Source organism: Mesocricetus auratus, unplaced genomic scaffold (assembly GCF_017639785.1).
Source record: "Mesocricetus auratus isolate SY011 unplaced genomic scaffold, BCM_Maur_2.0 Super-Scaffold_100691, whole genome shotgun sequence".
Classification (NCBI taxonomy): Eukaryota; Metazoa; Chordata; class Mammalia; order Rodentia; family Cricetidae; genus Mesocricetus; species Mesocricetus auratus.
In genome coordinates, this window is record NW_024429267.1 from 13987059 (window position 1) to 14014563 (window position 27505).

Sequence of the window (27505 nt, forward strand, 5' to 3'; positions counted from 1 at the left end):
TCACAGCAGTGTGAGAATTCCATTCTTATTATTTACATATTTCAAGTGTATTAGTGTTTGTTTTTGTATGTGTATTATGTATTGTATGTGCAGTGCTTGTGGAGGCCAGAAGAAGGACGCTGATCCCCCTGGAACTAGCATTGCAGCTTTGAGCTGCCATGCATGTACAGAGTCAAATCTGGGTTGTCCGAAAGAACTGCCAGTACTCTTAGCTGGTGAGCTATCTCTCTAGCTCTACAGTGCCCATTTTAAAGATGAGAAAAGCAAGGCTCACCGAGGCCAAGTAGCTTCCCCAAGGCTGATATAGGAACATCTATTGGAATTCACCTTTAGAATGTATTAAAATGGGCATCCAAGAAGCCTTCCTTCTGCACGCTAATTAGTGCTTATGGTGTATAGACTGCAAGAAGCCGACATGTGCATTACTGGACTTCCCACAAAGGAAGCAAATCCCCAAAGTGAATTCAGAAGAGAAGTTAAGTGAATAGATGTAAAGATTGTGTGGCGGGAAATGCCTTTAACCAGACCTCAAACGCAGAAGATCATCAAGTGTAGGATGCAGCACTTTACCCTGGGCACATGGGAGATGAACCAGAAAATGCCACAGAAAGCTCACTTGAAGACACCATGGACTCAGTGGGGATGACTATACAAGTGTGTCTGGACCATGTAACACGACAAGGATGCTGTCTTACACACACACACACACACACACACACACACGCGCGTGCGCACACACACATACTCACATACACTTGCACATTCACACCCCACACATTCATACTACATACACACTCACACATTCACAACACACACATTCACAACACATTCATTCACACCGTACACACACATACACTCACACACATACAGGCACAATTATGATTTCAAATAAAATCTTTAGAAGAAAATAAGTAACTACCGAGCTTTACAGCAATGATACAAAGAAACTCCCAGAAAAAAACACATATACTACTCATAACATGTAATAAATAACACATTTTAAATATTATGTCTAGTTATAACAAAATGATAAGGATCTTAGGAATAAGCACATTAAAAGAAGCTCAAATCCTTTATTAAAGTCAATAAAAGGATTTAGCTCAAAGATGTTAGCATGACAGTTGTGCTTTTATAATTGGCCCTTGGTGTATCTTTTATGGAAATTAACATAAGTCACCACTTTCACAAGAATGTTTCAGCATATTGTTTCATAAATTCTGCTATTTTGATGACATATTTTATAGCTTGAGTTTGAAATATGCCCTACAGGGTTATGTGTTCGTATACATGGTACCCAGCAGGTGGTGCAGTCCCTTTGGGAGGTCAGTCACTGGGGAGAAGGGTTGATGCTCCACTGTTACACTCTCCCCCCTTCCTCCCACTCTCTGCTTCTTGAATGTGGATGGAAGGTACCTAGCACCTCAAGCTCCTGCCCTGCCATCCCCGCCATGATGATTCATACCCCCCTGGATCTATCAATCAAAATTGACCCTTCCTACCTCTAACTGCTTCTTGTCAGGGATTCATCCACAGTGATAAGAAAAATAATAAGTACAACATGTATTTTCATTGCAAATATGTTTTAAATACTGAGTTTAAAATTATGTGTTCAGTACATTTAGAGTTGCCCATGCATATGCTCATTACAGCTTTTTGCTTTTCTTTAGTATTCACAGACTCTCCTCTGAGATTGTTGTAGTATCTCAAAGTAGTTCTTTCTGTGTTTCTTTTCTTTTAAGGTCAGCTTTACTGAAGAAGACTAGTTCTCCACTCTGGGCATTCCTCAGGTTCTTATAGTGCTTTGTCTAGAGTTGAGATTTCCTGAGCTCTTCTCATACCCACATTAGCACCTCTAGTGGAGTCTTCCTTATTCAGGTCAGCCACGTAGGTTGAGACTTCATGGGTGTAGTTTTTGATATTCCTAGGAGACACAATCTCACAGCAAACTCCGTCCTTTGGGCATTACAATCTTTCTGCTTTCTCTTCTACAATGATCCCTGAGGTATGGGAGTTTTACTGTAGATGTAATAGTTGGGACTGGGTTCACAACTCAGCATTTATTTTTTTTCCAATACCAAATGGTAGTTCCTGAAAACATGCATACAAGTAATATATATTATACAGACTGGGCAGGTTGTATTGGGTTTCTGTATTTAGAAACACACACACACACACACACACACATGCACACAGACACTATCTAATTATTCTTTATCAATTAAAAGCCTCAGGAGTCATATATCAAGGTAAGAGCCTGACTGATCAGAGAAGTGGCCAAGAAGAGATCAGAGACCTCCTCTCTTTCTTTCCTCAATCCAAAAGACCTGAGAATCTTTCTAAGCCCCTCCCTATGACTTTCCATGTCTCTCTATATGCCAGTGATCCTCCAAAACCTCTATGGCTAATTTTGGTCACCCTCTGATTCAAAGTAAATTTTATTTTTAGTCTCTAGGGTGTCAGAATGTGATCAAAATACTCCACCACACACAAACAATTAAAGAAAAAGAGGCCAAAATTTTGAAATAAAGCAAGGGGCTACATGGAGAGAGGAAAAGGAAATGGGAAATCACACTGTTGTATTATAATCTTAAAAACTAAAAAGATTAGATTTACTGATATATAATATATAATTTATATTGGCAGTTGCCTTCAGAGTTATGAACTTATTTTTTCTTTCTCAGTTTCTCTTGAGAAGTTGACTCTCAGTTCTCTTGCTGTTCAATTGGCTGTGATGTGTGTGTGTGCGTGCATGCATGAGTGTGTGTGTGTGTGTGTGTGAACAACCTTACCTTTTTTGCATTGTTTTTCAGTCCTGTGTCTTAGAGTGTTTTGTTTTGTTTTAGTTAATGCTTCTTGGAATGTGTAGAACCTCTCATATCTGAGGATTAATGTCTTTGAGGCTTTAGACAATTCATGGCTAATATCTCTACCAATATTGTTTCGCATTATTGATCTTCCCTTTTATTATGAGGCTTAAATTACATATTTGTTACTCTGTGGTGTGTCTCCTGTACTCTGTTTTGTTTTTCCACTTTTCCTGTCTATACTTAAGTCTGGGTATGCTATGCTTTTCTACCTTGTGACCTAATAATCAAATCTCCTGTTCTACCAGGCTATTGGTTCCTTCCTTTCAATTGTATATTTTTAACTCTGTGATTTTTATTGTTCGCAGATTCAGTTCCCTGGAGAATTTACTTGCCTTTCCTTTCTTGATTTATTAGTAACAGCTCCATGTTTGTTTCTAAACTTGCTATTATCTCTATCATATGCAGGTCTATTTTCTTCTTTTGATATTTTTCTCTTAGTCTTGCCATTTCATCCTATGTTCCATTAAACTTTGGCTGACTATGATGAGGTGTTGTTATGGTTAGTGTTTCCCAGAAGATCTTGCCTTGGAGCAGAAATGAAATAAAAACAGCTTACCTTAATCTTCCTGGGGATGAGTCTAAAGTTTGGTTGTGATGTTTTCTGAGTGCTGACTCACCCTCACTCTGAGCATAACAGCCTTTTGGGAATCTCTGATGGAAGTTCAGAAATAACAGCACTCTGCCTTCTTGTTTCACCTTCCCCTCCCATTTATGTTTCTCTAGGACATGCTATAAAATCCACCTCTGCTTCCCAACTTCTGAGATGCCCTTCTTCTGCGCTGCACTCTTATACCACTGACCATCAGCAGTCATGAGAAGTAACAATGCAGTCCAGCTTCTCATGCACAGACTTTTCTATTCTGAATTTTTTTCCACTTACACTTAAGTCCTACAAACTTGAAAGTTCAAATGGTTGTTTTGTTTTTTCTCAGTTTTTCCAGTTTTTGTTGATAAGGATATTTCTATATTTGGTGGTACACATCTTTAATACCAGTACTTAGGAGACTGTGGCAGGAGAATTTCCATGAGTTTGAAGCCAACCTTGGCTACATAGTGAGCTCCAGCTGAGCGATACAGTATAGAAGTCATCTCAAAGTACAGAAAGAAAACACAGAGAAAGAGATAGTAGAAGAAAACAGAAAGAGACGAATGAATGAATGAATTTCAGCCCATGGAAAATCAATTCACTATTAGTGGGAGTCATTTATACATGGGTACACATTTTAAAAGGTGAAACACACCACAAATTCATGCTGATACCTCTAGTTCAAGTTCAAGAATACAGTACTTAATTTCATTTATCTTATCTCTGTATCACTGTCCTCAGTGTCCCAAACCACACTTGTCAATGACAAAGACATTTGCCAAATGTGCTAACCCCACAACACAATTTTCCTATGAAGCAGTCAAATATCAAAAACACAAACAGCATCCATACAGTTATCAGTTTTTAAGTTTTTGAAAAAGGAAATATCTACCAACTGTGTTTTCTAATATGTAAGCACTTTTCTGGGTTTAAAAGTTAAATCCTAAAGCAAGGACAATCTTTACTGCATCTCATGCTTTTCAATATTCAGTGGGTCTTGCTTTCATTGTTACAAATATTTAATGAAGTGCAGAGTACATACATGTGTTTTATAAATCCTTTCTTAAATAATGGGTGTTATGCTATGTACACACCTTCACCTTGAATTCCAATATATCCTAAAGAACATTTTGTGGTGTTTTATGGTGATCTAAAATCATTTAATATTTGTATATAACTCTTGTTTATTTCCCCATTGTTTTCAAGTTAATTCTTTTTTTACCTCACTGCTTATGATCATCATATTAAACAGTTACCATTTATTTCCTTTCTTCCTACATTGCTCCTTATTTAGATACCTAAAGTAAAACTTTGTGTCACTGATTACAGAAGATTCTTGAAATCTCGGGGAGAAGGGCATGCTAGAGAATGCTTACCTTGTGAGTTCACTCCCCACCCTCTTGCTTTCCTTGGTAAGTTCCAGAATGTACTTTCTCTTCCAAGAATTAGAGAAATGCATCCGTGAAAAGCACAAGTGTCTTTGAAGAGTCCTGCTGAGATGTTCTTTGTAGCTGAGGAGACATGGTGAGATTGTGACCTTCAGATTGAAATCTCAAATGAAAGGGGATGGTGGGTGTCTAGGTGACAGGGTACTGGTGTGCTTAACCAACAAACATCATGTAGGCATACTTCTACATAGAGTGACAGAGTTGAATGGTAATCGTGGAATGGTCAGAGATCAGTGCTGGAGAGCTATGCTCAGTACCCCAGAAAGAAACAGATATGTAGCAACTGAAGTCCACTGGCATGGTTTCAGTGTAAAAACTTAGATTCTGATTTGACCTGTCACCATGGAGAATCATAGATTTCTGGAATTGAGACAGTCCAAATACCTTGACTGAAGGGGAGGCCAGTACCTCTCACACCGACCTGCCTCCACCCAGAGCCCACATGAAAGCCCAAGGGAAGCTTGCTGCTTGACAGGGATTCTCTTTTAGGGAGTGAAGAGACAGAGTCAGAAATCTCAACCACAGGCAGAGCTGTATCAGCATTTCCCCCATCACAGCACCACCAAGATACTAGAGATGGCACGGAGAGGACAGGAGGCTCAAGCTGCTTGGTGAAATCTACTAAGGTGAAGCCTGCTCCTTCCCCTTCCATAACTACAGAACCCCTGCACCCAGCAGGAGCCATTTCCAGCAATGCTGCTTCCAGATACCAGAGATGAGGAAAGCCTTGCTGGGAAATCTGTCTTCCTACCTCAGGTATTTCTTTCTAGAATAATTGCACTCATTTAGACTTGCCAAGTATGGTTCTACTTCAAGATGATTCTCTCACACCTCACCCAAATTCAGCACCCAACACTTAACAAATGGTAACACTGAGTGTGGTAATGCACACCTTTAATCTTAGCACTTGGGTGGCAGAGACAAATTGATCTCCTTGAATTTGAGACCATCCTGTTCTAAATAGTGAGTTCCAGGCCAGCCAGGGACATTGGTACCCTTCTCAAAATGAATGAATGAATGAATGAATGAAAGAACAAATGAATCCCTGTCTATTGAGATAAATGTTAACCTTATCTGAAACTCAGGAAAACCTGGATCCATGTGCTTCTCATGGTTTTAATTTTAAGATGAAAACATAACCTCAGGAGTCTTTACTGTGTATCTGATTAAAGAACTATGCATCATTTGAGCCAAGCAAGACGAGACTAACCCTTCATCTCAGCTTTGAATCCATAAAATGCAACACAGGATGAGGGTCTCACTCCAGTTGTCCTAAAGAGTTATTTCTTCTTATTAAAAGATCATCAGATCCCCTGAATGTGGGTGTCCGTGAGGAGGCCTAGGCAATCTATGGGACCTTGGGTAGTAGATCAGTATTTATCTCTGGCATACAAATGGACTTTGGGTACCCATCCCACATTAAGGGATGCTCTCTCAGCCTGGACTCTTGGGGGAAGGCCTAGGCCCTGCCCTGAATGAAATGACAGACTCTGGAGATCCCCCATGGAGGGCCTCACCCTCTCTGGGGAACAGAGTGGGGATTGGGGGAGGCGCTGGAGGGCCTGGTGGGGAGAGGCAGGGGAGGAGGAGAGGGAGAAGGCTGGGATTGATATCTAAATCATGCATATTTCTAATTTAAAATTTTTTTTGGTTTTATGAGACAGGGTTTCTCTGTATTGTTTTGGAGGCTGTCGGTCCAGCCCAGCCTCGAACTCACAGAGATCCGCCTACCTCTGCCCCCCCCCCCCCCCCCCCCGAGTGCTGGGATTAAAGGTGTGCACCAGCACTGCCCGGACTAATTTAAATTTTTTTAAAAAGAAAGAAAAAAAAGATTATCAACCTCATGGCAAATTAGGAAATAAAGCAAATTCTAAAGTCTTGTTTTGCTTTCACTTTTAAACCAGTTTGGCAATAAATGAATCCTAGGCTTAGGCTTTTGGTAAATTATCTCCAAGCATCTATATTCAAGGGTCTCCCATCCCTGCCCATGTCACAGACTCTCCTATATGAACCTCAAAGGCAGGTGCAAGCACATTGGAGCCTCGTGAGAAAGCAGACAGTGCGGATCAGCCTAGAACTCTTGCCGGTACACAGAAGCTTTGCCGCAGTGCGGTTTCCCAAACAAAATGTCTGAAGGGTAGCTGTGACTTTGACTTAGTTTCCCCTCCATAACCACCTCTTCCCATTTCTCACAGAGCTCTGTAAAAATCCCTTCCCACCTTCAAGGCTCAGGTGGAATACGGCTCACCCAAGAAACTCCCTGCTTCCTCAGTTACACCACCAGAGCCACTCATATTTAGGGTAAGTCTTTCCCAATAGCGTGAGCAAGAAACTCAAAGGAGGACCTGATGGCTTGCCTTTTAGATGATTCCAGATCCAGTCAGGATGGCAGCTGAAATTAACCATCACACCACTGAACATGGATAACGAGCAACACCAAGTATACTGGGAAGGGGAGTCATACGATACTTTATTAGAAAGAGAGAAGTCACTTACATGAGAAGCCAAGAACTGAGGTCAGCGCTCTGCTGGTCTCAGACGTCGACTGCAGCCCCAAGAGAGCGTGTGACCACCCCTCCTTCCTTGACCTTTATCTCTGCCTCTCCCCATGTACCTGTGACCATACCCAAACCCGCATGGTCAGTGCATCGGGTACATGACATCCCTAACTACAATTCTCCTTTTAATCTAAAGAAAAGATTTAGACTTGAAACAAACTAAATTGTCTCAAATATATATAAAGCATATATACATAGAAGGTGATAAACAAACTATATTCTACCTATATCGTATCCTAAGCATATCTATCCCATCTAAACCATAAACTTATCTGAAAGAGGTGCCCAAGTCTGAACACCTTCTTCCAATCCCAACCCTAAATAATTGAAAGCTAACCCTAACAGGTATAAATTATCCTGTAATATCAACAGTAGGAAAAGGGGGTATAGTATTCTTAAAATTACTTCCTGCTGGAATGGTACAATGATAACCTCATGGGATCCTGTAGGAAGAAAATGTTAGTGTAGTATAAGTCTCAAGTAGACTATCTACAACATGTGTACCCAGTCTCCGTTTGATGGGAGATGCATGAATGAAGTTCTTGACTGAAGTTCTAATGTTGATTGAAGCTCTTGTCTGAGGCTCTGGACAGATTGTAGAAGGTAACCATATCAGTTAATTAGTCTGGAGTTGTGTAAAATGATGTAGTCCCAAACCGGTTTCAGGATGGTAATTGTCAGTTCAGGTGCATCAAGTCAGATCAGGTGGAGTCAATGAAGTGGGGCCCCATTTTCTTTCTGATGTTTTTTGAAGAGTGCTGTTAGGAAATTCTTTGTTCTCTGTGGAAAATTCAAACATTAATGTCAACAAAGAAATTTCAACTTTTACATGTATGTGTACAGGGAAAGGCAACAATAAGGAAGATAGTAAATATGAGGGGAAATTAGACTTTCAGAGAAAGAACCGAGCATAAACAGATGACAGTCCCTAGATTTTGTTTTCTTCTGTCTTACATCAATTGGCTCCTTTATATAATACAGAATCTCTGAATTTTATTTTAACAACATGCTTGGATTTAGAGGAAAAGAGTCAAATCCAACTCCAAAGCCAGCTTTGGTTTAAGTGAATTGGGAACAAAAGAGTATTAGGAAGTAAAGAGAAACAGATATTAAAAGGACAAAGTTAAGAGAATTAGACATTGATACCAAATGTTAGATTCTTCTTGGTTTGATGGTTCTTTGGGTAGCCATCCTCCCTTCTTTAGGTATCTACATGTTCACTGTCTTCTCACTGCTTAGAGATGGTTTTCCTGTGAAGACCAGAACAAAACACTTTCCTTTCCTTTGTGAGGTCTCCATATACCTCATGGAATATGACTTTGTGGATGAGCTGTCATCTATCCTCCTCACAAGGTTTCTCCTGTTCGGAATGAATTTTGATCAATTTTGATAGAATTCAAAGCTTTTCTTCTCCTGTGGAAACAAAGGTGAAACCCCTCCCCCAATGTAACACATATCCTGGTTTCCACACTGAGGTCATTATATCCTTGAAATACACTGGCCAATTTAGTTCAGAAGTTTTTTTCTGTAGTCCAGTGTCTTTCTGCAGCTATTTGTTCTTTCATATTATTATTTAAAAAGTTTAATGTTAATAAAGCATTATATAATCTGTGTTTGGGGGTCTTTGTTTCCCCTTGATGTTTATGGAGCATTTCTTTTAAAGTGTGGCTAGATCTCTCTTCCACTGCTTGTAATGTGGAATTTATGGTATAAGGTATGTGCTTTATGTTATAATATTTGAAAAACTTCCAATTTTCTAGAGACATATGCTGGAGCATTGTCAATTTTTATTTGTGCAGGTATACCCATGATAGCCATCACCTCTAAGAGGTGTGTAATAACAGAATCAGCCTTTTCAGAGCTAAGAGTGGTAGCCCATTGGAATCCTGAAAATGTGTCTATGGTATGGTGCATATATTTTAAACTTCCAAATTCTTGAAAGTGAAACACATCCATTTGCCAAATTTCATTTCTGCAAATACCTTTGGGACTACTGTCTACTGATAATGGAGTTTGATTATAGGATGAACAGGTGGGACAGTTATTTCCTTGACTTGTTGCCAAGTGATAGAAAAATCCTTTTGTAAGCTTTTGCTATTAACATGACGTTTTTTATAAAATTCTAAAGCTTCTAGCACACTTCCTATTAATAAACAATCAATCTCATCATCACCTTGTGCTAGAGGACCTGGCAGACCCTTATGGGATCTGATGTGTGACATATATATATGATGAGTTCTATTCCTGATCATTTCCTGCAATTGTATAAACAATGAATTAATTCCATATGGTCAGGAATAAATTCAGCGGTCTCAATGCGAAAGACAACTCTCTCTGCAGATTGCGAGTCAGTAACTATATTGAGAGGCTCTGTAAAATCCATAAGTATCATGAGAATGGTGTACAACTCTGCCTTTGTACAGAGTTGTAAGGGCTTTGAACTACTTCTATTTCCTGATTTATAACCTGCCTATCCTGACTTGTTTGCATCAGTGTAGAATGTAGGAACTCCAGAGATTGGCATTTTTCTTACAATATGTGGGAGGATCCAAATTTTTTTCTTTATGAATTTGATTCTCTCTGTTTTGGGATAATTGTTACTAATTGTTCCCAAAAAGTTAATGCAAGCCCTTAGCCAATATTTATTATCTTTCTATAAGGAGGAAATTTCTTTATTAGTTAAAGGTACAATAATTTCTGTTGGGTCCCTTCCAGTTAGTTGATGAAGACTTTTAAAATCAAATCAGTGATCTTTTCTATATATGTCTTCAGTTTTTAAATTCTGTTTATGTGGCAGAAATACTCATTCTAATATGATATCTTCCCTCTGCGTTAAAAATCCCTGAGGGGTATTCTCTAGATGGTAAAATAACCAGAATACAGTCTAGTTTTGGATCTACATGGTCCACGTGTTCTTCTAGTATTCTCTTTTTTACCCACTCTAATTCTTTTTCAGCCTCAGCTGATAATATTCGTGAACTATTTATGTCAATTTTTAGGTGTTTCAAATCATGCCCTTCTACTCCAATAATTGTCTGTAGTTGAGAAATTTCTCCTAGTAGTTTTTGATGATCGTTAAGAGTCTGGTAACGATCTCTCCTGATCTGTACTATCTGTGGTCTAATTATCTGTAGATCTATTTTATAACCTAAATAGTTAATAGAATCTCCTCTTTGTAAATTTTGTTTTCACTTAAATGGGGTTGCTTATAAATGGTAATTATCACTGTCAATCTCTTTCTAAATGGAAAAAAGGAATATGATATAGAAATGAATACTTTGTATTGGTATGGATTTTCATTTATTGATACAAATTTTAGTTAAATTTTGTTATTTATATATTTCTCCTCTTGTTTAAGTATTGTGTTTATACTAATCTTTTAAAATGTAGTGCATAATTAAATACAGATTGTGTATAGTGACCTATAATAGTCAGAACTTATAGTTAGGTTAGTTAGGTTTTCTAGATATACAGAGATGCATTTGAAATATATATATATACATATATATATATTCTTCAAACCTTTCAAAGATCTACAGAATATATGGCATTTAAACGGTTTAGAGTTTTTCATGATAGTGAGACACAGCTACTCCTGACACACCAATTATGTCTGAGAGGAAGATGGGCATTGAAGAAACTCACAATGGAGTTTGCTTTCAATATGGCAAAATTAGCCATTTGGGCAAGAAACTGCTCTTACCTTTGCTGTTTGATAGACTGGACATGCAGTACCCACAGGAAAGAGACTGCTGAACTTGATGGGACAGTCCTAAAGGGTTACTGCTTCATGGTAGAGTCTGCCAGACATTCTACAGGACACACACACAAAAAAATGACTGACAAACTGTTAATGCAAGCAGACAGTTTAAAATTTCCTGCTTTGTTGAGCAGTCTTCCAGACACACTGTGGCCTATGGGCTGAAGATGGATGCCCCAACGTTACAGAGGAACTTCAGGTGACAGTCCAGGTAGCAATGTCTCTGTCAATTCTTGTGTTTATATATTATCTTCTGTGGTCTCTGATGGAGTTGAAGACAGATACTTATAGTTTTCCTTAGTTATAATAAAAGATAAGCTAAATATAAGACTTTAGACTCACACAAATAGGATAGATGATAAACTACTTGAAGTCTTACTAAATGTTATTGGACTAAATATTGTTTAACTATAGTTCTTACTTGACAACTGTTTTGTTATATATAATTTGACTATGTTAAAGTTAAAACCTTTCTTTTATTTAGATAGAAAAAAGGAGATGATGGAAGAAGTTCTTCTGTGTATATGTTGTCCTATCAGTTTGTAAATAAAGCACTGTTGGCCAATAGGGAAGCTAGATAGGGGACTAGGAGCTGAGGAGGATTCTGGGAAATGTAGTCAAGGGTGGAGAGCCACATTGTGATCCCAGGAAGAGAGGATGCATGAGGCTGTGTCTTTGGTAAGGTAAGACCTTATAAAAATATATATTAGCAATTACGGGTTAATAATTAAGTCAGAACTAGTCATTAACAAATCATAGCAAACAGCCAACAGCTTCATAATTAATATAGTGTCTCATGTGTTATCTGGGGTCTGAGATAGCAGCAGGACCCAGGCAGCTGGTGGAAAAGAATGCACGGTACACATCACCACTGATTTGTTAGGAAATGTCTCAGAAATTAGATAATGGGGGACAGTCAAAATATTGATAAAAGGTCTTGTTAATTGTCCAACTTCAGTGTTTCATGGATGCTGTTTGTTTATGCCCACAGATCCCCTTTGGTATTTTTCTGTCACATGGTAAATGACCCAGGAGTGCTAGGCTCACAAGGGTAGCCATTATTCTCCTCCTCTGAGTGGATTTTATTTCCTACCAATGTCCTCACATCTGGATTCTCCTTGATAGCCCAGCACAGCTGTTAAACTAAGGCTGTTGGCAGCAATTCCTCAAAACCCTTTAAAGAACTGCTGCCTAGTGAACCAGGCAAATGTCACCTATAACAGATCAGGTGATGGGTTACTACTTCTTCCTCAATTAAGCACGGCCATTCCTCCCTCCCATGCCAGCTTTGTGATGCACCCTGGGTAGGGTAGAAAGCCCAGGTCACCCAGGACAAGGAACAAATAAATACCACACCTCGTTCCTGAAGAAAACTTTGAGTGTGTTCATTGGATTTCTCTACCTCTATAAAAAATGTCAGCAGCTGCTGATATTGTTTCTATTTTCAGGATTATTGATTGCAACCTTAAAAATAAAGCAGTTACTATCTCAAGCAAATGGACAAATGAGATAAAACAGTCAAAGAAGAAAGAAAAAAGGGGATATTGCCAAAAGGAAGGATGGCTCCTCCTGCTGTTTTCTTAAACTGGTGTCCTGACTTCCCCATCTGTGAACCTGCACAGCTGGAGTTCAGTAGAAGATCACCATCTTTATCTAAGTGAACAGTACATCAGAGGAAGATCATTCTGTCCACTCACTGAATGGATAGAACAGCCCTTGGGATGCTGTTGTGGTTCCTCTCCATTTAATTCTTCAGTGGTTCACATATTAAACATGAAACAGAACCTCTGTTATGGGATAGCTTTGACCATGAAAATGAGCACCAAGTTAGGAATTAGAAGATCTAAATACGGGATCAGTTACTAGCATGTGAATGTTGAGTCCTACCACAATGGGTTATTTATGGGATGGGATTATAACAATGTTAAAGACAAAATATAGATGTGGCAATACATGATGAAGCCAAATGCTCTATATTTTGTCACAATTTAATATTATTTCAAGTGCAACTAATATCTGTCCTAGTATGATCTTCAAGTTCCTGCTTGAAGAGAATGAAATCTTAAAAGATTGACATTTTGGAATTGGGTAGGCAAGACTCAAAGAAGTCAGGTTTCTCATTGGCAAAAATGTATACTGAATAAGGCTACCCAGGCCCAGAATGACAAACACTATATAGTCTCTCATATGTGAATCTTAGCTTTGGATCTTTCATTTTATATATTAAACTTCAAGTATATGTGGAATCCAGAGACATAGTAAAATAAAAGTAGAGGAGGGAATTGTGGGGACAGAAAAATTTAAACATACAGAGGTGTGGAGAATAGGAAGTAATCCGGTAGAGGGTCACTTCGAGGGAAGTCAGGAAAGATAGAGCCTACAAAGCAGCTGGAAGCCTGCAGGGGTGATCCAGGAGAGACCTGATCACAACTGAATAAGGAGAATTGCCAGTGGAGATGGAGAAGTGAAGATGAGATGAGTCATTAGAAAAAAGGGTACAATCAACAGAGGTTGGTGGTTAAACTGATGGGGGCATTGGGAGGAAGAAATATCCTATGTGTGTGCCAAGTACTGAGTCAGTTTAAGGCTGCATTTTCACACCCACCACAGCCATGTGTCCAAATCCTAAATCTTGATGTGGTGATATCAGAAGCTGAGTGTTAGGGAGGTAATTAGGTCAGGAGGGTACAGTCCCCAGAATTGGGATTGATGCCCTTATTAAAGAGGTCCCAGAGAATTCCTGTTCTTTTTCTGACTTTAGATTGAACACCAAGAAGACAGCTAACTGGAAGCCAGGACAAGAACCCTAGTTGGCGAGTAGCTTCTAGAACTGTGCTCTTGTCTTTTTGACCTGTAGAACCTTGTGAGCTAAGTCTCTATTTTCCATAAGCTATCTACTTGGTGATGTCTCTATATGGCAGCCCATTTAGACTCAAGCTATAGACAGCACAATATTCAGGTTAAGTAGAATGGTCCACCTACCATTGAGCTGAAAAATCCCTTTCCTCCCCACATCGCTTGTGGTCAATGTTTCATCACAGCAGCAGAAAACAAACCAGGATAGAAGCAGAAGCAAAAATTGAAAAATTGATCTGCTCAAACTTTACCCATGAAGACAACCAGACTCATGTAAGAGAAACACAGTAGGATCCAACAGTAAAGGCTGATCCTAACTAATCTGTTTTCAGGATGTGTAGAGTGTAGCCTTCCCTGCCATCTGCCTGGGCCCTGCCACAGTTGCAGTCCCCAAATAACACAGGACGCTATATTAATTATGAAGCTGTTGGCCGTTTGCTTGTTTCTTACTGGCCAGCTCTGACTTAAGTATTTAACCCATAATTGTTAATCTAAGTATTTCTCTTACCAGAGAAAGGGGTCCAGACCTCTTATTCCTCTGGAGGCTACATTGTGACTGTCTGTGTCTCTCTTTCCCAGAATCCTCCTCAACTCCTAGTCCCACCTATCTTGCTTCCCTATTGGCCAACAGTGCTTTATTCAAACCAACCAGACACATTTTTTACAGAATGACATCTCCCAACAAGGATGGCTCACTGTCTCATAATGCCTCCTGAGTATGGTTATGTTGTGGCATAGAAGCACTATCTAGCAACGAGAGGTGATAAGACCTTACCTCCTACAACAAAGACTTCCAAACCAGAGTGGCTCATGTCAGCCTGCAGGGTTGCACTCTCCTTATATATGTGACAGGGCCTGAAGCAAACCTCATCCTTGCTGGAAACAATGCAGGGAAGAAAGTTTAGATAAAACTGTAGATAGCATTCCAGCTCATCTTGAGCATAAGCAGAGAACATTAGAAATAGATGAATGAGTGAATTAAATGTAAGTCAATCGATGATCAATCAGACCGAAAATGATGTCACAGCTCAAACTGAAAGGAAATGGGATTTATCACATTCCATCAATGCAAAGTTGCACATTATTCTCAACTTTTAATATCCTGAAATTAAACTGCCCCTTAGAATCAATGAGATCTTGGGATAGCTGTCAGCACAGCAGCAGGTTGGTTGAGATTGTGCAAGTCTATGATTTCAAAAGTTCTTCCTTCTCTCCTACCCTGGCTGCATCAGTATGACCAATAAATCTCTTTAAAATGCAAATGTCTGAGACCCACCCTACACTTACTCTAAAAGGATATCTAATCCAATTGTTTAATAAACTCACCAGTTAGTTCTGGGTACACTTCTATTTCAGAAAGACTGGATTCAATGGAGGGGGGAATTAGGGAGGGAGGGAGAGAGGGAGGGAGGGAGGGAGGGAGACACAGGCACATACAGAACAGAAACAGAGAGAAGAGACACACACACAGAGAGACAGAAACAGAGACAGAGATGAAGAAAAGAGAGTGACTCATATGGCCGTGAATTCTGACGTCTCCCAGTCTACTGTTTGCAAAAAGAGCCTTAGAAAAGACAGTGCTCCAGCACCCACAGCTAAATACTGAACTGAACTCCTGGAAACCAGTTGTAGAGAGAGAGGAATGATGAGCAAAGGGGTTATGACCGGGATGGTGAAACCCACAGAAACATCTGACCTGAACAAGGAGGAGCTCCTGGACCCCAGACTGGTGGCTGAGAGGCCAGCTTGGGACTGATCCAGACTCCCTGAATCTGGGTGTCAGTGAGGAGACAGGTAAGAACAGGAAAGAATCCAATGCTTGCAGCCACATCTCAAAGGGTCAGCCAATGTTAATCAAACTTGGCATTTATGTGACAAAATCCCTGGCATGAATAACTTAAGGGATGAAGGGCTTGCTTTGGCTCACAGTTTCAGGGGTGGGAGGAATGGAATGGCACACAGTTGGGCAGCGAAGGAAGATCTGCACTAGGACCTCTCTTTTATTCCACCCAAGATCACAGACTGTTGGATGGTCCACTCACATTCATACAGACACATAAAAATAAAATTTTCCTTTTGGTGTAGAAATGAATGAAAAACTATACAAATTGAAGTTTGGTAGAATCTGGACCTACTTTTACAAGAAACTAATAATGATATATACATTCATCAAATCATTTGAATTAATGTAATTTTCTTCTTGCTTACACATACAAATTAAGGGTTCATTTCACAATCCATGAAGTTTAATTTGATGGGTTGTAGCCATTTAGAAGATCTTTCCTGGCAGGTACGGTGGCTACTCTTGATCGTCAACTTACTAAGGCTTAGAATTCACTGCGGAACTCAATCTCTGTATGTGTCTGTGAGAGTGTTTCCAGCCTGGGTTTATTAAGAAGGTCAGATCTACTCTAACTATGGATGGGACCATCCCGTGGGTTGGAGCCCTGGACTGAATATCAAGAAGAAAGGGAGCTGAGTACCAGCATTCATCTCTCTCTGCTTCCAGGCTGCAGAGGCACTATGACCAGCTGCCTTGGGCTCCTGCTGCCATGTCTTCTCTGCCATGATAGACTGCACCCTTGGACTGTGAGTCGAAATAAACCCTTTTGCCTTAAGAGTTTTTTTTTCAGCCATTTTGTCACTGCAATAAAAGAAGTGATTAAAACACCAGATACTGATCTCTGCCAACAGATACTACAGTTTTAGAGACAGTCTAAATATTAAAAACTGTAACCTTCTCCCACCCCTCCTCCCAAGGAGAAATTAGAAAGAGACAGTGATTGAGAGGAATTTTTGGGTCTCTGAGTGCTTCTGTCACCTTCAGTATACTTTCAGTATATTGGAAGTGGGCATAATTTCAGATGCAAATTCCAGCCTTATTAAGTAGTTATGAGACTTTGTACAAACTAGTCATCCTCTCTGAGACTCAGTCATCTCTCCTCTTCAATGGGAGTAATGTTCACAGGGGTGTTCAAGGTCTGGCAGGTGGCTCATGTGTAGGACTTATAGAACGCCCAGAGCCTAAGGAATACTCAGGGTTGGGAACTAATAACCACAGTGGTCTGCAATCCAAGACACGTCATTCTACCTGCTTGGAGGTTTCAGGTCAGCTGCTGAAGGGATTCTGCCCACAACCACAGCCAACACTGTTTAAATAACTTGATGACCTGAACTGAACCTGAACCAGCCCAGGCAGGGACCACACTGCTTCACTCTGAAGAACTGAGCTACTGTCTAGGAAAAAAAAAAACTCAAAATCATTTTAAACCTCCAGAAAGCAAGTCAATTAAAGTCTTCCTAATCGAGTGCTACATTATCAAAATTAAAATAGAATTTCATTAGGGAAAGCATCTCAGAGGTTATAATTCTTACTGATAGTGAGGATCTCTCAGGAAAATGACTACGAGTGAGAGACAAACATATTTCAAAGTCCTCATCTATCCTCAGTTGAACCAACAGGAAATTCATTTCCTTTTCCAAGCCACTGTCCATCTCGTCCCCAAAACACTTCCATCAACACCTTAGAGAGTCTCTTTCCTGATAAATAATGTAGGCACAGAAGAATGGAGAGGATCTCAGGAAGAAGGGAGGCCACACAGTTAGGGTTTAGGTTTCCTATGTAGAAAGCTAAGCACTGCTGTGAGGCAAGGAACTCAGAGTAACAGCCTTAGACACAGAAGACGGGACACACATGTCTTATTAGTCACTATCTGACTTTCATTTGAAGTCTGAAGTCTAAAAAGAAAGTAAGGAAATAATTTATATGCTCACATGGAGAGATAGGTAGACAAATAGGCAAACAGATCTGCTGGTCTCCCCTCTGGATATTCTGAGACAAATTCTGATTTCACTCCAATGTCCTCTGATCTCACCAGTTCCTGTCTTGATTCTTCACTTCCCTTGATTAACAATCAATAATAATCATTAAGGAAAAATAATTTCTCTATAAATTAGAGCCTGATGGAAAGTCCAGCTCCCTAAGAATGTTAATTTGTGCCAAAGTTAAATAAATACATACTGGAAAGAGACGATGTTTAGGTCTTAAGAACACCACAAAACAAAACTCCCTGAGTTGATGGTCAGTGGTGTAGAGAAGGGTTTAATCAGTCCACAGTCACACCTTCTGTAAGGTCAATGTGTTTCTAAAGGCTTACCTCAGCTTTTAAACTTCCACAACTTCATCTGTCTCATGAGGGCTGACTGTCTCCTCAGTGCTGTGATAATCAAAGTCACAATGATAACCAAAAATTTGCCTGACCTAAAAGTCAAAATTACTTATATTGTAGGATATCCTGAGACCAGAGTCTTGATAGTATTTCTCCACAGTATCCATAATAGGTTAGTGCATCTAATACCAAAAGAGTTCATTAGTGTAATGTTTCTATATGATAGAACTGGAGCAAGTACAACTGGATGACTTGAATGCATTTCCTTTTAGATTTAGATTTTTAATTTTTATTTATACATCTGTGTATGTGTTTGTGTAAATGAATGCTACTTGTATGTAGACACCTTTGGAGGTCAGAAGACGGTGTCAGATCCACTGGAGCTGCAATTTTACGTGGTCGTGAGCTGCCTGATGTGGGTGTTGGGAATTGAACTCTGGTTCTTTGCAAGAATAGCACATGCTCTTAACCATTGAGCCAATTCTTCAGGCATAGCAAATGTTTTTTATGGAAGTGTCAGCCCTTGATTTTGACTATCATTGAATCCAACAGTCAGGCAATCTAGTCAACTCATGGGGGTCTTAAGTGTGGATTAAATATAAATCACACAGGTGAACTTGGAGATAGCCTCATGGACAGCAAGAGAACTAATCTCTTGCAAACAGAGAGCCCTGGAGCATACTGCTTATAAGCTCACAAAGAGACCTTAGAGTTGGGGTAGCATATGAGGAATTGCTTAGATGCTGGGTATATAGATTATTTAGAAGTACTTTGACTTCTTAAATTGACACATTGTTGTAGAAGGAAGAAGGAAATGCTGATGAAAAGATAGCTGTATATGTCAAAATCAGAAGCCCAATGCTTAGCAGGAGACAAGCATGGGTTTTAGGACAGAGAAATATGGCCATTTACTTGCTGTCTTTTCTCCCTGGTCTCCAAAAGAAAGCCCATTGAAGGTCAAAGGAAGCTGCCATAAATATTTAACTGCACTTCACTCTTTCTCATACTAATATCTAAGCAAGGGAAGGTAAGCTTTAGAAAGCATACACAGTGGCTAATATCTAACAGAGAACTTCAACTTACCATATACACCATGCACAACTGACACTGGCACCAACTCTACTATGTACTGAAAATATAAAAACAGGGAGAGGCACTGGAGAGATGTCTCAGTGGCTAAGAGCACATACAGAATCCCAGTTAGGTTCCCAGCATCCACACTGGGCAGCTCACTACTGCCTGTAACTCAAGTGACAGAGGGAATGAATGCCTCTGTCCTCTGTGGATATCTACATTCGTGTATGTGTGTGTGTGTGTGTGTGTGTGTGCATGCGTGTGCACACACACTTTAAAAATACAATAAATCTTTAAAATTATTGTATGGCGAGAGCCCCAGTTTCCTTTTCTTAGTGAGATAATGCACTAACTGAGACAAATGGAGGAATGGGCTCATTATAGGTGGATTTTTCTTTGAGCCACCAGCTCACAAAAAAAAATAAAATAAAATAACATGGAGACTTATTATGAACTATGAAAGCTCGGTCTTAGCTTAGGCTTGTTTCTAACTGGCTCTTATAACTCAGTGGAGAGTTTTCTGATTAGAAGTTGACTATAAATTTGTGGGCAAAGAACACAAATAAGCTGGTATGTGCATCATGCCATATCAAGGGCACATGCTGACAGTGATCTTGATCACCTGGGTGACGACTGTTCAGTAGTTAAGTTAACTACCATCCCTAAACCTCTTCCCAAGTTGAGCTCTTCAGAACAAAGTCAGTATGCATACTGCATACCCTGCAGGTAAAGGTAAAGATTAGGGCTTTATATCCACCCCACCGTGTGTGTGTGTGTGTGTGTGTGTGTGTGTGTGTGTGTGTGTGTGTGTTATTGCACATTTGTATGTGTACATGTAGAGGCCAGAAGAAAACCTTAATAGTTCTTCAGGCACTGTCCTTTGTGGCATTTTTGAAACAAGGTCTCTGGCCTGGAATTCACCAGGTAAACTACTCTGCTAGTGAGTCTGAGTGATCCACCTGTCCCCACCTCCTCAGCACTAGGATTAAAAACAAGTACCATAGTATCAACTGTCCTGGGGATCAAACATAGGCTCTTATGCTTACAAGACATGTGTATTGCTGACTGAACTATCTCCCCAGTCCTGTTCCCCACTTTGAAGCAGAAATATATTCATATATTATGACTTCAACAGAAGAAAACAGTCTCTTTTCCCCAATGTATTTGTCTATCCCGTAATTTATATTAATATGAACCTATGGGTGTTTAATACTTTGAATTTTCATCCAAAACTACTTTGTTCAACTTTTGGGTTGCTCTGTTTTTGATGCATTCATTCCTCCACCCACTAGATTTTCTTTCAGTTGGATTATGCATTTCTCAAGCCTTCTCTCACTACGCCAGCTCCTTTCTTTTTTCTTTTTTTAATTGCTATTTTGCTTTTCAGCAGTTCTCCTACCCTCCCTCCATCTTCTGAAATAAGCATGGTCAGTTCTTTTCTATGGCTTGCTTTGGAGATGTGATTCAGTCCCTGCATGACTGATCTACTAAGCCATCATTTGAGCACAATACCAATTTAATATTTGCCTATGCATGGGATGTGCTGAGGTGAACAGGGAACACTGAGTGAGTGCTGCTGAACTGAGCTGAATAAAAATAACTGAGATGGCCTCTCAGAGCTCACTGCGGCTGTATGAGCCCACAGCAGCGGCTGGAACTTCTAGACCAATCTGGTAGAAGGCTCCTCTATCACTTCCCAATCTGTCCTAGGCTCTACTTTATCCTGTCTGCTTCTGAAGCTCATTTTCAAGGTCAGGAGCATATCTATTATAGCACTTGTTCTCTCTGATACTTCTTAATGTGTCAGACTGCATCTTGCTTTTACTAGGGTCTGCTTTCGTTGTTGCGGTTCTTTGGAACCTTCAAGTTCTATATTTCTAATGTTGGGAGACCCTAAAACACCATATACGGGCTGTGGGATATATGGAGAAATATCTCACCCAAAGCTATCACCTAGGCAAGTTGAGTTTCTCTTAGCACAAAAGTGCTAGGAAAAAAATGTGCATTCACACTTGTGTGCATGGGTGCACATGCAGGGATATGTGCAGGTGTATGAAGACCTGAATTGATGTCAGGTTTTGCTCAATTGCTTTCCACTTTATTTATTGAGACAGGGTCTCTCACAGAGGACTGAACTCACCAAGTCTGCCTATTCCAGCATTTCAGTTAGCCTAAGGTCTCTACTTTCTGAACACTGTTTTACAGGCTGGAATCACCATGACTGTCTAGCTTTTATATTGGTTCTGGGGATCTAAACTCATGTCCTCATGCTTCTGGAGCAGATACTTAAACCATTGACCCACCTTACAGGCTTCAGTGTGATATTTCAATATATGCATGGCCATTGTATACTGCACTAGTCAGGTGACCGTGTTTCCCATATCATTGTTCTGTGGTTGGAACTATTCACCTCCCCTATTCTAACCAGTCACAACCGTAACCGTTTGTCGTGAGCTATTATTCCCACATAGTTATGTAAAGCACTAGAATGGTTTTTCTGTGTTTTGGCCCCATTTCTCAGCCTCTAGGAATCTTGTCATGTTCCAAGTAGCTTTTAAAAGTGGGAGAGAACTTGCAGCACATGTTAAACAAAAAAGTATTCTGTATTTAAAAAGAAAAAATGCCCTTGATCGTTACATAGTATACTTGGAATTATTACATCATATGCTATCATCTGAGCAATTAAAATGCACACAAATTTAATGCACAACTATTTATTTTCTAAAGAAGGAATATCCCCATGACATAGAGAGTGAGACAACCCACCCTGGGTGTCTCCTTCGGTTGCTTGATCCACAGGATCAGGGAATAGAACACCAATGCTTATTGCTGGGGAAGAAGGGGAGTCACTTCAATGCTCAGGGTCAGGCTAAAGCTGACCACAGTGGGGAGACAGTAGGTGGCACTGAACTGTCTACTGTCATGTGTTTTGGGGCACTCTGCTTTCTGATTTGGGACTTTGAAAGTAAATGACACCAGGACTCAATGCATTATAAAATCAGGACCTTGAGTGGGTCCCTTCCGGGAGTGGAGGTGAGTTAGTCACATTAAATAAATGGCAAATATAACAGTAAGAAAAGAAGGCAGTAAATAAAACAGCATGTGCTTGCTCACGCATGTGCACATGCATGCCATGTGCAGAGGTCAGGACACAACCTCAGTTGTTCCCCAGCTGCGGTAGGCCTCATTTTTTTTAGACAGAGTCTCTTTACTGCCCTTGAATTCACTGATTAGGCCAAACTGGCTGGCTAGAGATCCCTAGGGATCAGCCCGACTCTGCATCCTCTGGGTTGGAGTATAAGCATACACCACCACAGTCCTCATTGAAAACAAATGTGTGTGTATGAGGCAAGGTGGAGGGTAGGAGTGGTTCTGAGAATTAAACTCAGGTCCTCATCCTTGCTTGGCAAGTGTGGCTGAGCCATTGTCCCAGTTACAGTGAGGCTGTATTTGGATGGCAACAGTAATTGTACTTTGTTTGCACGCTTATCACAAGAACTTGTGAGATGCCCAGTCTCATAAATGCATAAACATTTGTCAAATAGATAAAAAGAAAGCCCTCAATAGTTAAAACAAATGAAATGCAGAGGTTTCCCTTTGTTTGCATTGGGAGCCACAGTTCCGTGCCTGATATACATAGGGCCTCTTCAGATTTGGGCGGTCAGGAAAACCTGAGCGCAGAACACATCTTCTCTTGATAGATGAGTTTCTTCCTATATCAACAAGTCCTTCCTGCCTTCTCTGGTACCCACCCCTCCTGTTCTTTCTATAAGGCTTGTCATAAGTACCCCCGCAACCCACTCATCAAAGCTGGGTTGTCAAAGCACCTGGAACCTTCGCTGATTGAACTTTGTATGATACAGTTGTCTGATTATCCACCTTCCAGTCTGCCAGGTAGAGACTGTATTGTGTTCTGTGATACAACCTAGAGTGGTGCCTGACCTAGAGGAAGCATTGAATATTTACTTAAATTAAATATTGCTTAATTACTTAATTCATGGTCATGTGAGTTATAACTAGGTATAGCCACTAGCTTACCTCACAAGGTCCCTTACCCCAAGACGACATACAACACAGTCTACGGGGTGAGAGGTGAGGGCGTAGGGGTGGAGGCAGTTCAGAAAGGCTCATTAGAAGTGTCCCTCAGTTGGCACACTGGTGGACAAGTGGATCCTCACACTTCATGGTGCCGGGAGCCACACAGATGCCTTTTCTTCTGTGTAAGATGCCTTAGCCACTGTTTCCAAAGTGGAGCCGGTAAAGGGACTTCTCTTCATGCCTCTGAGCGCCCTTAATTGATGTGGGTCACCGAGCGATTGATGTGGTGGGGCAATCGCTATCAATTGGAAGGCCGCTGAGCTAAGAGGATCAGCCAGCCCACAGTCTGCTTCTGCCAGCTCCAGAGAGCCAGAGCCTGCACGATTGATCTCTGCAGCTTTCAGTGATCAAACTGCAATGGATTTGAGATGTGTACCGTTTCAAAGGCTCCCAAATGCTGATGTCGGACCCTGCTAAAAGGGGCATAATGAGCTGAGCACCATTAAAGGTAGAGTCAATTAGCAGTCAGGAGGCTGACATTGTGTGTTTCTAAGTAGAATTTCCATCCTTTGTATCTGTAATAAAACCTTAGTGATTTTCCTGTAGGGTGACTGCCCCCCACAGAGCTTCTTGTGTGGTGAGGAGGAAGAGTGTATGAGGTGACAGTACCAGGAAGCTTCTGTCCCCAGAGAATTATTAATGCCATCTCTAAACTTTACCAGTAAGTTATCCAAGCAAAGCTTTCCCAGACTGGGCTTGAAGAGCTCTATCTCCATAGGAAGTAATATGGTATCTGGGGAATAGAATGTTCACCATCTGGGAACTCTGGTGCTAGCAAAAGGGGATGGTGATTTTTGAGAGTTCTCAGAGCTGATGTATTCTGGACACTATGCCTCACGTACCTGTCAGAGATTTCTAGGGGATAAAACTCTACCCAAGCATCTTTCACCTGATTCCATCACAAAGCACCCCCTTGCTGTGCTTTGATAAAAAAATCAACTTTGAGAAATTCACCTGAGGTAATAGCTTAGGAGTAACTTTACATTGAGCCGCAAATTTTTACTGTGAACAACTTTGCTGGGGAGTTCCCCTCTGTGGCTTTCAGTTTTTAAAAGCATAGAGATCATCATGCTGAACAAAATGAGCCAGACAGATAAAGACAAACAGTGCGTGTTTTCTCTCATATCCAGAATCCAGACTTCTGAAGAGTAATAACCCTTTGGTGCACAGGGGTATCTACTTGGGGATGGCAGTGATACCTGGAGGAGGAGAAAGGATACAGGAGAGGGGACTAGGGCCTGTGGTTCATTTGTCTTGCTGTGACAAACACTTTGACCAAAAGAAATTTCAGGAGAAAAGCCATTTCTTCATCTTACAAATCCAGGTCACAGCCCATCTCCAAGGGAAATCAAGACAGGAACTCAAGGCAGGAACGTGAAGAAAGGTCTACTTGCCTTACATTGTCTCTGACCAATGATCTCCCCACTTCAAAGCCAAAGAAGTGTGGCATGAATCATGGAGACTTCTGCTCTCTTGTTGGCTACTATCTCACAAGTTTACAGTCAGCTGCATTCCTTACATAGCTCACCACCTGCCTAAGGAATGATGTCACCCACAGTGCATGTGTGGAGAGGGAAGCTCTTATCTCAGCAACCAAGACAATCTTCCACAGATGCCAGCATCTCCTGCTGTTATATTATTGCAATATATTTGTCACAAGTAAAAAACCAGCATCAATAGAGTGCTATCAAACATCATCCACTATTAAAGCCTCAAAAGTTTCCCAGAAGGTCCCTATCATGGGTCCCATGAAGGTTGTCTTTTACATTTCACTATCTGTGAATGTCCATATCTTCTCATCTGCAGCAGCCCTTTTATATTATTTTTGGGGTGGGGACTTCGGTAATTTGGTTGAGGAGACTTTTTTTAATACCAAAAGAAAACAAGCAAAAACAATGAAATCAGAAATCTTGTATAATAAAAAGGAATGAAGGAAGTTTTAAAGGGCAGAAAATTGGAAGAAACTTAAAAGTCAGGAGACAAAGTATATCGACTCTTCAGTTTTACCAGATCAGCCCTGCCCATAAACTGATTTTGTTGAATATATATGGCAAAGATAGATGCAAATCATATTTTAAAAATTTGTAACATTCATATATCAAATCATATCATTTCCCCCTAAAATGATCCTAGGTATAGTTCAAAAGATGAATAAAAAGCAAATATCAAACTAAAAGAAATTAATAACATTTAGGGTTAAGAAAGGCAAGGCAGGCTAGAAACAGGCTGAAGGAGAGTCTGGGGTTGTAAGTTCTAAAGATTTTTCCCATCGGGATGGCAGACCTTTGACTCAAGCTGGTGGCTTGTAAAGTGTTGCCATTTGTTCTTAGAAACAGATAGTTTTGAAACTGGGAAACAGGGAAGTTCTTGGAAGGTCTGGCTCTTTTTTGCCTCGGCTTGGCCAGAGTACAGACAGCAACATCTCCTTGTGACTACATTTCCTTTCCATGTCCAAGACATTTTCCTCCTGTGCTGAACAGACTCTGGGAAGGTGCTCTGTAAATTACACTGGAGAGATGTGGTCACCTGCCAAGCCAAGTACAATCACCCACATCCAGATCCAGAATGAACAGGGTGCCCAGAGAGACCATAAAGGAGGATCAAAAGAAGTGGTTTCCTGCTGCACTCAATGGTCTTGTTTTATGGCAGAGATTCTTAGCTGATGCGATGTCTCAGAGGCAACAGAACTCCTGCAGTGACACAGGAAACGCAATGACCCACCCAAAGCAGAAATGATATATTTTTCTCATATCATAGACCCGAAGGGGAAAGATACTGAAAGGATTGGTGATTCTGCCATTTTCAACACCAAAACCAAGACAGGTGTCCAAGTTCTTTCCATTCTCAGCTGCCAGGGAGAGAATAAAAAGGCGAGGTGAGTACCAATCAGATTAGAGTTATCCAAGTCCTACCAGTCTGGGCATAGCATGACCACTCTTACAGCATGCCTATTGTAATTATTTAGCATACAATGGAGGTGTGATGGTTGTTGCTATTAAGCTGTGTATATGAGAACAGGTCAAGAGGTGACAGAAGTATCTATCTTGACATCAATGATCCTGTAGACTGATATCAACAGCTACCAAGTTAGAACTTACCATACCCCTCACAACTCAAATTTGCTAATGTTCTATTGCTTGAAGCTGAATGGTGATGCATAGACAAACAAAACAGAAACCCTGAGAGTAAATACGTAAGGGACAGCTCAGCCTCAGAGAAGACTGTATAAGGAGTGGCCCTGTCTGGCATTGGCCACATCCAAGAATAAGAAAGAACAGATTAAAGATGGCCACAGAGAGCTGTGGGAAATACCTCGGAGCAGTTGAGGCTTCACCTCTCAGATGACATCTAGGCCGTGTTGACAATTAAAGGTAACTAGGAAATCCTTCTCCCAAGAAGACAATTCTGAACAGACCCCACCTGTCCTCAGGTGGCTGTTCCAGTCTTTATTTCAGAGTCTGTGATATTGTCGCTGTGGTTATTTCATATGGAACAAAGCCACTGCTTCCCCTAGTTTTCCTAACCTCACTCATGTTTTTTAACAACCTTGATCTTCTTTCTGCCCCCATATCCTTTCTCTGCCCAACTTCTGTGGGTTATTAAGCAGAAAGAACCACAAAATCCGAGCTAGGGTTTCTGATTTGCCTCAGGTTTGCTGCATACAGCTGTGTGGGTCTGAGCAGAGCATCTCATGGCTTGAACCTGGGTTGTCACCTGCAAAGTGAAGCCTCTCATACTAAGCCATTGGCTCAAATGTCCACCTAGCATCAAGGGGTAAGGTCATGATGTGAATTTCTCTGTTCCCCATTCTCTATCTATTCATGTGTCCTTCATCCCTTGTCGTGGAAGTATTAAACTACACAAAATAGGGATGTTTTTATTGAAGGGAAGTCACTTACGTGAGAAGTCAAGAAAGCAACACAGCCAAAGCCCTCACGCTGCTCTCTGAAATGCAATCAGAACCCAAAAAGAGAGTGAGTCTCCTCTCCCAAGCTCCCCCATAGATTCTACTGTTCTATGTACCTCTGGGCGTGGTCAGTGCTATGGGTACCCAGATCTCTCCCTTCACTTCCTTCATCCACACTCGAT

General features: G+C 40.6%; 2 long non-coding RNA genes across 2 annotated transcripts in view; both read right to left on the reverse strand.

Moving 5' to 3' along the window:
• Positions 1–8180: 8180 nt before the first annotated feature.
• Positions 8181–11219, reverse strand: LOC121137635. The gene is made up of 3 exons (XR_005874922.1): positions 11163–11219; positions 8606–8819; positions 8181–8239 (listed from the first exon to the last, which is right to left on the reverse strand). It is a non-coding gene; the product is annotated as an uncharacterized LOC121137635 (long non-coding RNA).
• LOC121137634 overlaps positions 11212–27505 on the reverse strand; it is a 46519-nt gene continuing 30225 nt past the window's right edge. The window contains exons 4-5 of the long non-coding RNA XR_005874921.1: positions 14851–14951; positions 11212–11271 (exon numbers count right to left, since the gene is read on the reverse strand). This is a non-coding gene — a long non-coding RNA (uncharacterized LOC121137634). The remainder of the gene's footprint in view (positions 11272–14850; positions 14952–27505) is intronic.